Below are 11,261 nucleotides of genomic sequence, written 5' to 3' on the forward strand. Positions count from 1 at the left end.
AGTATCCCTCAGCTATGTAGCTTCTGGGTTCAGGCCAGAATATGTCTCCCTTCAGGCAGGTGTTTAGCCAAGGTTTTGTCCTACCAACTAATTCTTTACTCTAATGCTTGTCACCATCCCAAGACACTTGGCATGGCGCTGCAAAGCTTTGCGGAGGGAAGTGCGAGCAGCTCTGTGCTGCCACAGGGAAGACATCCTTGTGTCAAGTAGTTTTCTCCCATGCTTTCAAGTAGGAGCTTGAGCCTTATCGCAAGGATGGTTTAAGGCTCATCCTCTTCCTCATCCCACCACTCGGCACTGGATGGCTCCAGTTCTGCTTCCTGAATCCTTAGCAACCTGTGGCATTCCTTCATGTTGCGATTGCTTCCAACTCTGGAGGCCCCATGCGCTGTGATTGCCTCCAAGCCTGGAGGCTCCATGCTGTTTCCTGGAGTCGTATAACCCAGACCCCACCAGGCAACTGTACTACAGCTTGCTGTGGAGCAACCAGCAGACAGGACCCCACTAAGGGGCAACCACAGCCTGTGCTTGGCTCTGCTGCCTTCCAGTTATGTCATGTTCCGCACTCCTGCCCTCACCCTCAGTGCCCTTTCTCCAGCCCAGGGCTCCCAATCCAGATGCCAGTCCTCCATGCCTCCTCCAGCTCTGTGCCTAGACTTTTGCCCTGGTTCCTGCTTCCAGCCAGCTTCATCCCTTCTCCCTGGCTGAGCTCTGGTCTTCATTTCTCTTCTAAGCAGAGAACAGAGAGCCTTGTCCCACCCAAACCCTGGTATATAGGTGTGGCAGCACCTTGTGGGGTTTAGCGCTTAGGCAGTGCTCAGAATAATTAAAGGGCTAAATGGATTCCTCCCACAGCTTGGCGGCCCCAGAAGAGTGGGGATGCACATACATTACCCCTGCAATCCTGCACACAGCATTCTGACACCACACACTCCTGTTTTCATGTCATTCCAAGCAGCCTTTGACGGATACAGGTTTGCAGTGTGCAGACAGGACCTTTGCCATGTCAAAATGCCTCCAAGCAGCAACCACCCATGTTGGCAGGCTATTAAGTTTCTATAGAATTTTGACAAGCCTCCAGATGAACATCAAACCTTCCCAAATCTCCTGAGGGGCTAAGAATTAAAAAAAAAAAAAAACCCTAAAAAACAACAAAAAACACCCCACAACCAAAGAAAACCCAACCAAAAAAAAAAAAAAACCACCCCAGCAAAAAACTGACTTCACATATCATTATTCCCTGCAGCTTTGTAGCTAATTTAGAACCTGTTGATCCTGGTGCCAAATAAATAGTTTATCTTTAAACTACCGCTGTACTCAGACTCAAGTTTCATTCTCAGGTTAGTGTTCGTGGTTTAGCTAGCAAGTCAGTAATCGAACAACATGTATACGAGAGATATTCACTGTATAAATCTGCCTGTGTGTATTTGTTCCATTAAGCAGAACCTTGCATGGTAGCTAAATATTTCCCTGGGAAACCTTGCTTTCTCAGAAGAAGGTGAGTGCAGTATTAATATATGTGCTAATGCACTGCCCCCCAGTGGAGTCGGGGTCTGGTTTAGGAGATCGAACTCTGCAAACCTTCACTTGTAGCGTGTGTAAAGAAAACACTCATGGGACACATATTAAATCGAAACATTAAATTAACCATTGGTGGAGCAGTGTTAAATCTATTCAAAGGTGTTTTATGGAGACAATAATTCACAGTTGATTTTAAACGTGAAGTACAAAATAGTCCCGGAATACCTCCTTTCTCAGTGAGTACTGCAGTCAGAGGGAGCAGAAGGTATTCAGCTGCTTCTGGATCACACCTCACATTTCAGAGCTGCTAAGGGGAGCCATGCAAAGTTCTCATTTTTAAAGAATAGCCAAATCCAAAATGTCTCAAGGCTGATGACATGTTATACACAACTATTAAAGCAGCTGGAAGGAGCTGTATTTATTCACTGCAACATTGCTCATCATCCAGTAGGAAAATGTGTCATCTTCTGGTTTGCACCAGAAAAGATTATGTTTATTTGAGCATATTAAATGTTTCAAGACATAACTTTAAACCATTGTATTTTACTGCTGCTTTTCCTTCTCTTACTGGCTCCTTGTCTTCCAGACTTCTTATTAGCACTGTCATTGCTTCCGAGAGGTCCCTTTCCTATCCTCATTTCATTTTTCCTACAGCAACACAGAATATTGTAGAAACTGCGGATCGGTTCATAGTTACAGTAACTCTTTTGGCATATCCGAAGACTCTTTTATGAAATAGCAGCTTTAGATGAATAGAAATTTTTAAAATGCACACAACTAAATGTCTAGATGGTGGAAATCAAGACCATACGACTGTGATGTTCACCATTGCTTCAATTCTTTTCTGGTGTTATCCTTGTCATTTTCCCCATAGTGCACTGCCACATTTCCATCACATCATCTCTGTGTCAGGACAGGGTAATGCGTCTGAAACCTCATCTCCACATTTTCTTGTGCTTGTGTCACTGGAATGGGATGAGGTAATAAATGTGCATAGGGATGCTAAAAGTATCTTTATGCGCTCAGGTTGTAGCATCATAAAAAGCACCTGAATCAGCTAAATGACCAGTTAATGGAGGGAGGGAAGAAGAAATATAAAGCCAATGTGAACTACAGTATATTTGAAGAGAACTTGTAAGCTAGGCTTAGCAGTACTCAAGTCAGAAGTAGGCAGCAGCCCTCCCCAGGTGACTGGGGGAGGCAGTCATGAACGCTCTTGTAGTGCACATGGGAAAAGCAGTGTCTGGCATAGCGCAAGCAGGAGTATAGCTTCCTTTCTGTATATATATTTTCTGAACACCCTATAGGCTTACCTTCTAGGTCTTCCATGTCATTAGTTTGCCACCCTGAACTCACCCCTTTGCCTGTGCCTTCCTGGGTGCTTGCTGTCTGGTCAGCAGGTGGCAGAGCCTGACCCTCAGACATTGCGGCTCGGCCAGCAGCGTGTGCAATGGTTTCCAGTTACTCCAGTTCCCAGGCCACAGACATCCAGGCTGAAATGCCTGTGGGACCCACAGGAGGCAGTCCCAAGCCTGCCCTGGTATGGCCATCCTGGCAGGGGACTTGCTCAGCTACCTGCAGCAAGCAACCCCTGGACATCACTGGCCCCTTCTGAAGATGGGTGCTAGTAACCTGCTCCCTCTGACAGCCAGCTTCTGCAGACTCCTGTCCCTCATTGGGCACCTCTTGCAGCAGGAAAGGATTTGGGCTGGTTGGGCTCACAGTCGTTCATCCTTCTCGTGCCTTGCCTTGCTGTTTGCCTCACACGGTTTCAGCAGTCCACTGTGGGGCTTGCAGGGGGCAGTTGGTTTTTGTAACACTTTTGGCTGGTGGTACGCTAATCCTGAAAATATTCTCCCTTCCCCATCTACACTTGGAGTCAATAGCCCCAGTTGTTTTGTTAGTGGCCTTTGCACAAGAAATGTGCCTATGTCTTCTGTAAAATCATAGCAGAAATAGAGACATCGTGTTGCACATGTTAGATGTGAAGCTTGAATTCCTAAATAAAGCAGGTACTATGCGCTATCTAGATTTCAATAAAGTATGTGACACTGATATGTGTAAGAAACATGGGATAGGTCCAACAGGTAAAACATGAGCAAGAACAGAGCTACGGGCAGGTCATGTCAGAAGAGCAACTACTGAACTGAAGGCTCCTCCTCTCTCAAAACCAGTCTTATTTAAGTGTCCTGACCTGCAAGTTGCAATCAGAATTGGCTGAGCACACCGATTTGGAAGGCAATATCTGTGCTGAAACAGTCAGGTTGCAGTCACAAGGTTGCTACTTCATGGGAAGGAGGTCAAGTTGTTGTTCACACGAGCTTACATCTTGCATGGCACTGCTGATGGTGATGTCTCAAAGTTCTCATGGTGTATGTGATGGTGGTGGTGGGAGAAGAGCCACGGAGAGAGAAGTGATGTCTTCTATTAAACCAGCTGATAGACCTAGAAAAAAATTAACATCTCAGGCCTGATTCCTTCAGCAGGCCCAGAAAGCAGTAGTAAAAGTCATGCTAACTACAAGGCAGAAGCAATCACTCTTGGATCAATCTTGCTATGCTAATCAATCCCACCACATGAGAGAAAAAGGTGGTTAACACCTGTGGAGCATGGGGGGCGTTACCTGGGAGTGAAGTGACAGGCTGTAAGCTCCTGCAGAGGGGAAAACAGGAGGGGAGGGAACTAAAAAAAAAAGTCATTAGCACCTGTGTTATATTCTTAAATACATTATTAAATTTCTGGTATTTTGTAATTAACCCGAGTTAATTGCAAGCTCTTGGCTTGCACTATTCCAGCCTAGAGGATAATCAGTTTTCAAAACTAGCTTTTTCCCTTGAAAGGCACAGCTTGACATAGCCTACTAACAGGTTTATCAGATAAGGTACCACTAGGCTTGATGCGCTCCTTAATTAGGAATGTAAACATGTTCGTTAAAAAAAAATGAGGGCCTCAGAGAAATTATGAAGAGATTTTATGATTATCGACTCGAAAGAGAAAGTATTCCGACAGAGACAGCCATTTCTTCCTCCTTCCCTAGGAGTGGAGACAACCTGCTTTCTAATTCTAACACTATGAGGCATGTTAAGCACAGAGGTCTCCCTCCACTGGCACATTATCCGAGATTTGGGACCTCCAGGCAGAACAGAGGTGTGAGGGCCAGTCAGCCTCTCTGAAGGCGTGTGGGTATAAATAGATGTGTTTGTGTACACATGCATGCCTGTAAACATGCTATTTCTATAGGCATGTCCGTATAGTGGGCTGTGACTTCAACTGCTCTTAGGCAAGGTGGTGGTTGTTCTCCTCTTGCCTGTACACGTGGTGGTTGGCATCCATAGCAGCCCCAGCAGGTTGCAGCTCGCAACTATCCACAGATACGGGGGTTTGGTTGCTCAGGCATGTTCCTCTGCCTGGCGTTGGACCGGGAGCTGCATTCTGGCCTCTATGACCCATCCCCTCACTGTCCCTCCAGGGTGACCCATGCCTGTGAGATGGGTGGGTGGGCGGGGCACATGAGGGGGCTGCTCACATGTACTACCCTGATCCCCCTGCTCAGGGCACAGGGGCCCACAAGTCCTGGCTGGTGCTGCGGGTACCCCACGCCGTGCCCCCCAGCCGCCTCTCCCCTCGGGCACTCGCGGCACGGCATCCGCTTGCTGTGTGGCCCCTTTTCCCAGCAGAGAGCTTCCCCTCCCTGTGCTCCCTCTCCCTGCTCTTCCCAACAATGGTGGCCTGAGCAGCTTGGGATGTAGTTTTGAATTTAAATGTGGCCAGCCTTTAGTTTACAAAAATAATAAATCCCCTTCAAATGGTTATGTAAAAAGTAGAATAATAAAAAACCTAATGTTTTTTGGCAGCATACGTATCCCTTTGTCTGCAAGACAGAGGCCTGTTGACAAACAAGAGTCATTTCTGGGACTCTAAAATCAAGTACCGAAGCATAAATGGCCACCACCTAATACTAACTTCCTTACATTTGCCAAACACTATGAAACGGCTGCACTGTTGCTTAGTGCACTTGTACAAGGAAAGAAAGTTCATGGCCAGAACCCTCCTAATGACATCCATCCCCATGCAGTGAGCTGCCCAGGGGAGGTTCACCCTCTGAAGTTACCACCGTGCTCTGCTGCAGCCCCCTCCCACAGCACCCCAGCTGCTGTTCACTGTGTCTGTAAGATGCAGTAAGTCAGATGTTTTCATATAAACCGTGGAAAAAACGGAACTGTGTGTCGACCTCTCTAACAATTTTCTGGCTTTTAGCTAAGAAATGCAAATGTGCTGCAGAGCTAAGAGCAGATGTTATTTATTGATGATCACCGTGGGTTTTCTATTCTATTTACAATCTCAATAAATTCTGTTGATGGTCGCTGTAGGATTTCACCTCAATTTCTTCCTGTAAAGTATTTCTAAATTTCTCCACCTCTGTTCTGTCCGTCAACCACTACTGTATTAAAAAGATATCAGTCTCTGCATGGTGCTGCGTACCTCTGCTTCCCAAAAACTGTGAGATTTGTCCTTGGCAGCTCACAGGATTGGACCCTGAGCAACAGAAGCAAAGTGTGAGCCCAGATCCTTATCCATCTTAATAACACAAGCCAAGACTCAGACTGTTCTTATTAGGTTATCTGTAGTCTAGAAAGCATAAAGCCCAGTAAAAAATAAAAGATGTTAGAAAAACATCATCGTTACTTCAGTGGTTTGTGTTTTCCTAATAAGCTTTTAATTTTCTGCTCAGAATGGAAAGTAGTACTTGTCTTAGGAACTAAGGAGAGCTTCTGAATCTAAAATGAGTTGTTTTCATTCCAGCAATTTTACCTTGCCCCTGGAAGCAAAATGCCAAAACCAAGTTTCCTCTCCCTCAGTTAGGGGCAGATGGTGAAACTTCCTAGGAAGCCGTGATAGAGAAAGCACCAAACCGATGTGGCACTGCGACAGCCCAGTAGATGGTGGACAACTGTACTGCTGCTCATTAATTCTTGCCTTAGAATTATTAGGCTGGGGAGTCCAACATGCTCATTTGCAATTTTTCATGGTGATGTAAGATACGTCTTCCGACTGTTTCCATGGAACACTCTGGTGCCCTCTGGCAGCTGCCAGCTGGCAATGGGGCAAGCTCACCTGGGCAGTGGAGCAGGAACACTCTGGGGGGGAATGGGGTGCAGCACACTGCTCCCACTGCCTCCAGCACACTGCTCCCACTGCCGCCGTTGCCAGTGCTTCCTAACAGTAAAGACCAAGCCCTCCTAAAATAATTAAGTAATCAAGTAAACCAGAAGGAATAAGATGTCAGTTGTAGCACCTCCCAGCAGACATGAGGAGAGGCTGAAAATAACAAGGAATTCTTTGTGTAAATCACCTTAGAAAAATTTTGGGTTTGGAGAGATGGCAAGCAAAGCCCTCCCACTGACAAAAATCCTTATTGGGATCAGCTAAAAAAAGTCGAGATTTTTTTTCCCCATTACAAATATGAGAGTTCTGATTTTTTTTTAATTGTGCATCAGAATAAATCCCAGATTTTTTTTTTTTTTTTTTTTTGAATTATAGAAAATAAAAGAGATCATGCGATTTAGCCTAAGGGTCAGGGCAGCCCTTTGACTGGGGGAGGTACAAGTCCCTGCTCACATTTTTGCCTGAATGAGTCTTTTCTTGTTTGTTATGAAGCAGCATCAACCGCAGCAGCCTCCATGGCAGGAGGTCATGAGTGCCTTTTCCCTACAGCATCAGTTCTGCACCAAAATATCAGCCTTTCTAGAGGAACATCAATGAAGTGGATGTGTTGCTATGACAGGCTGTGGGAGCAACAAATTACCATTTTCCTGTCCAAAAAGCCATCCCATGCTCACTCCCCTCTCACCTCCCCAAGTGGCTTGGGTCGCTGGGGCAGCAGGAAGGGAGGTTTGCCTGTGATCTGTGTGCCCTGGGAGAACTTTGGGGTGGCGATGGAGACCACTGTGCTCCCCCAGCAGCCCTGGCCCAGTGGGGTTGGGTTTTGGAGGGATGCTGCTAACAGGTAAGACAACAACAGCCTAGAGGAAGGCCGAATCAGAGCCATGTCGATAGCAAGGGGGACAGGGGGACAGGTGGCTTGGTGTCAGCCAACTGTGGGTGCCCTGGGGCCAGGCAGGGAGACCCCAGGGTCCCCTCGGCCCCTACACCTTGTTAGTGCCCTTGTTTCTACAGAAACACGTGCCAGCCATGCAAAGTGTGTGGAAAAGAGCCTTTCCTTCTTTCTTTTTTTTGCTTTGTGCCCGTGTTGTAGCCTCTTTTTTTTTTTTTCCTTGAAAACCTTTTCAGAAAACTGATGGTCCCTCTACATGAAAGCCAAAACATGTCTTTAGGTAAGGTGAGAAAGCAGGTTCAAATATGGACTTCCAGATGTAGTTTCCAAATAAGCAAGTCTGTAAGAGACAGAGAGCTCTTCGTTAGGATTGATTGCCACCACATCCTCAGCGTGTGGTGCCCCCATTAACAAATTAAAGAATCTTTAATGTCCCCTCTTGTCAATGGAAAAACTCTTGTTTCTTTGCCTGAGCAACGAATTATTTTTTCTGACGGAGTTGACAGATCACAGAAGCAATTAAAGTTTTATGTGTAGCTTGAGCTGTTCTCACTTCCTTTTGATGTTCCAGGTGAAAGGAAGAAGCGAGTTGTATCATTTTAACACTTTTTACACGTCTCTCTGAGGTAATTTTTAAGGTGTATTTACAAGGTCAAAGAGGAAAAAAACAGATATGGGAAACAGTGTAGTTTGCGTTGTCCTGAAAATGTAACATTGTTTTGCGCAATATTTTTTCATAACAATACAAACTGTAACCAAGGCTACAAAATAGTTTTCTTCATCATCTCTATGTTTCCATTTGTTTATGGTTCTCTAAGTTTATTCTCTCCCTGAGCTTCCGCTGCCATTGTTGTCGTTCAGTAATGCGCTCAGGGAACCCTCTTTCCTCCTGAAATTAAAACTCAGACGGCATCTTTTTTTCACAAGGCCAGAGACAGACTGAACCTGCTACTGAACTCTGAAACCTGTGAGGCCCTGCAGTGAGGATTATACGCTTATCTCAGTTAAGAAGGATTTAGCAGCGTCAGGAGCATACAGAGATTATCTACTGAGCCCATGCAAAAAACTGTGATAATTGCTGGAAAAGGCAGTTTGCGAGGTTCCTCTCGTAAACCCTGGGAAGCCAGGGCAGGCGCTGGGTTTGTTGGTGGCACCTGTAAAGTACATACGTCCCGTCCACATTTATTTACATGAAAGAGTTTGTCTCACATTCTGATGTTGTTAGCAGTGCAGATCTTGGATGTGGATTCGTGACCGATACTGATTTGCCAGCTACTCAAGAATTACGTTCATAACCACAGACCTACTAAACAAACTGCTTCTTAGAAAGCCGCAGAAAAGAAATGCATATAGAAATATCAAAATGGTGAAGCTGTCTGAGACAGTGGTTATGTCTTTCTCTCTCACAAAGTCAGGTTTTGTGTCCTTGAAGTATATCCACATCAGTGATGAAACTAAAGAAATGCAGAGACACCAAAAAACCCCAGCTCTCTACAACATTAAGGGACATATATTTCTGTACTTCAATCTACGTGTTTGTTTTTCTCGGTTTTTTCAACCTTTTTTTTTAAACTAAAAGGTCTACTACAGGAAATCATCTTTTGCACTGTGTTAATTACTGAAGCCACAGAATTAAAATAACAGTTAAGGTCATCCGTTGAAATCTGTGAGCTTTAGCTTAGACCATCAGGCGTGGTAACCTCATTGCACTTTTCCTATATTTGCTTTGTTTACTCATGGATACTGTAAACATCATGGCCGTCCTACCTTATCATCTAAGTAAATTATCAAATTCATAGGCTGACTACCATGAATTACACTTTTTCTCCTTTGGACAGCATGAACCAAGCTTTTTCTGCCTGGTGACTGATTTATTTATTTATTTGTATCTCCAGTTCTTGGTAAGAAACCACAAAGACTGTATAGAAAGGCCTTTTGTCTGGGAGGAGAAATATTTGAGTAGTAGGGTCCCAGGCATCCATTTTCCTATTCCTCCAGGCCAAATTTGTGCCTTGCAGTCTACAGGAGAGAAAATGAGACAAGGAGTCTCTAGCATTTCTTGCTGTGGTTGCCACTGGGAAAATAGTCTTCCTTTTCTTGTCAGCTTATGTGTATATTTTTAACATCTATTAATAAATATGCCCCAAAAGGCAAATATGGCTGTAATTAGCAACCCCCTATAGTCATGATGAGGCTTGATGTGTGTTACACACCTGATCCACAAAGACACAGGTCTGTGTTTTATACCGCCTCTCCAGAGACACCCACACGGACTAAACAAAAACACAAATCAGGAACTGCAGAGGGCTCAGCGGACGAGCTGCCGGAGATCCCAAATTGCTTAGGAGCGATTGCATGGTGCCAGCAAAAATACACCTCCAGCTCCTTCCGGCTTGCCGTTGTGTGCCGTCCCACTGGAGAGAGTCATTTGCTTTAGTCAGAGCATGGCAGAATATGAAGGAAAGGTGCAGTGCCTGTTAATTCGTTAAGAACTAATTGCTTTTAATTATTAGGGCCATGATAAGTGGTCACTCTTTTTCCTGCTTTTTGGCAGAAGCTAGCTGATTGTCCAAGCTTTGCATGTCTTTGCAGATGTCAGCTAGAGACAAAAGCAATCTCAGCACTAGAAGATCCCTTGTTGTGTGGATGGGATTAATGTGTGACAGATAATACTGCAGATGTGCAGGTATAAATTAACATGCCTGAAAATAGACAACAAGACCAAAAGCAGCCTGACATATCTTGGTAGATACCTTCAGGTATCACTCCAGCTGAGGAGCTACCTGTGGCCCTACTGCCAGAATCCTCCTGCATCTGCTTTCTCCTGCTCCAGCATTATAAAATTGAAGTAAGCATTTTGGTTTTTAACTCCAAAGGAGGAAAAAAATAAACCCTAAAAACACAAAAATAACACTGCCGGTTTATGGCAGTGTACTTGGCTACGGGGATGAATAATTAAATTTAACTTTTTGGTGTTCCAATTTTGGGAAAAAGTCTCCCCTGGAGTTCTAATCTGGCCATATTCAACACTTTGAACTGGCTTTTTCCAGTTAAAAAAGTATTTTCCATATGCTTGACATATTGCTGCATATAATGATGGAATGCAGGGGGGAAAAAAAGTCTGTTTACATACAAAACATATCCCCACATGCATATTTATATTAAGAGACAGAAAAATATTTTATATATGTATGTATAACTTGACACTTTCAACATTTGATGTAAATAAATGCCAAATGGATGGAGAAGATTGTTTTATACATTAATGGGTTGCACTTCTTCATTTCCATTTTTCAAATCTGGCTATGATTGCATACAAGTACCTCAAACAGCAAACATCTGGGTGGCTTGAAAGCAATTGAAGCATGTTTTTGTTATAGATGTATTCTTACTGTAAAGTTACAGATTCAAGCTTTACTAGTGAAATTTTTGGTCCTAAGCAGCCTCAGACCTGATTTAAAATATATATGATCATTTTGCTGTATCAGTGGGGACACAGACTTAACAATATTCAAATGTGAAGTCTAACAAGCTCTTTTATAATTAGGGTTGCGTTTAACAGACATATGCATGAAGACTATATCCTTGGAACCTTTCCAAGCAACTGCACTGTCGTAGCCAAAGCCTTCATCCGACTTACATGTTTGACAGTTTATACAATTGCATGACTATTTTCCATCCCTTA

Source organism: Leptosomus discolor, chromosome 1, assembly GCF_034619465.1.
Source record: "Leptosomus discolor isolate bLepDis1 chromosome 1, bLepDis1.hap2, whole genome shotgun sequence".
NCBI classification, from domain to species: Eukaryota; Metazoa; Chordata; class Aves; order Leptosomiformes; family Leptosomidae; genus Leptosomus; species Leptosomus discolor.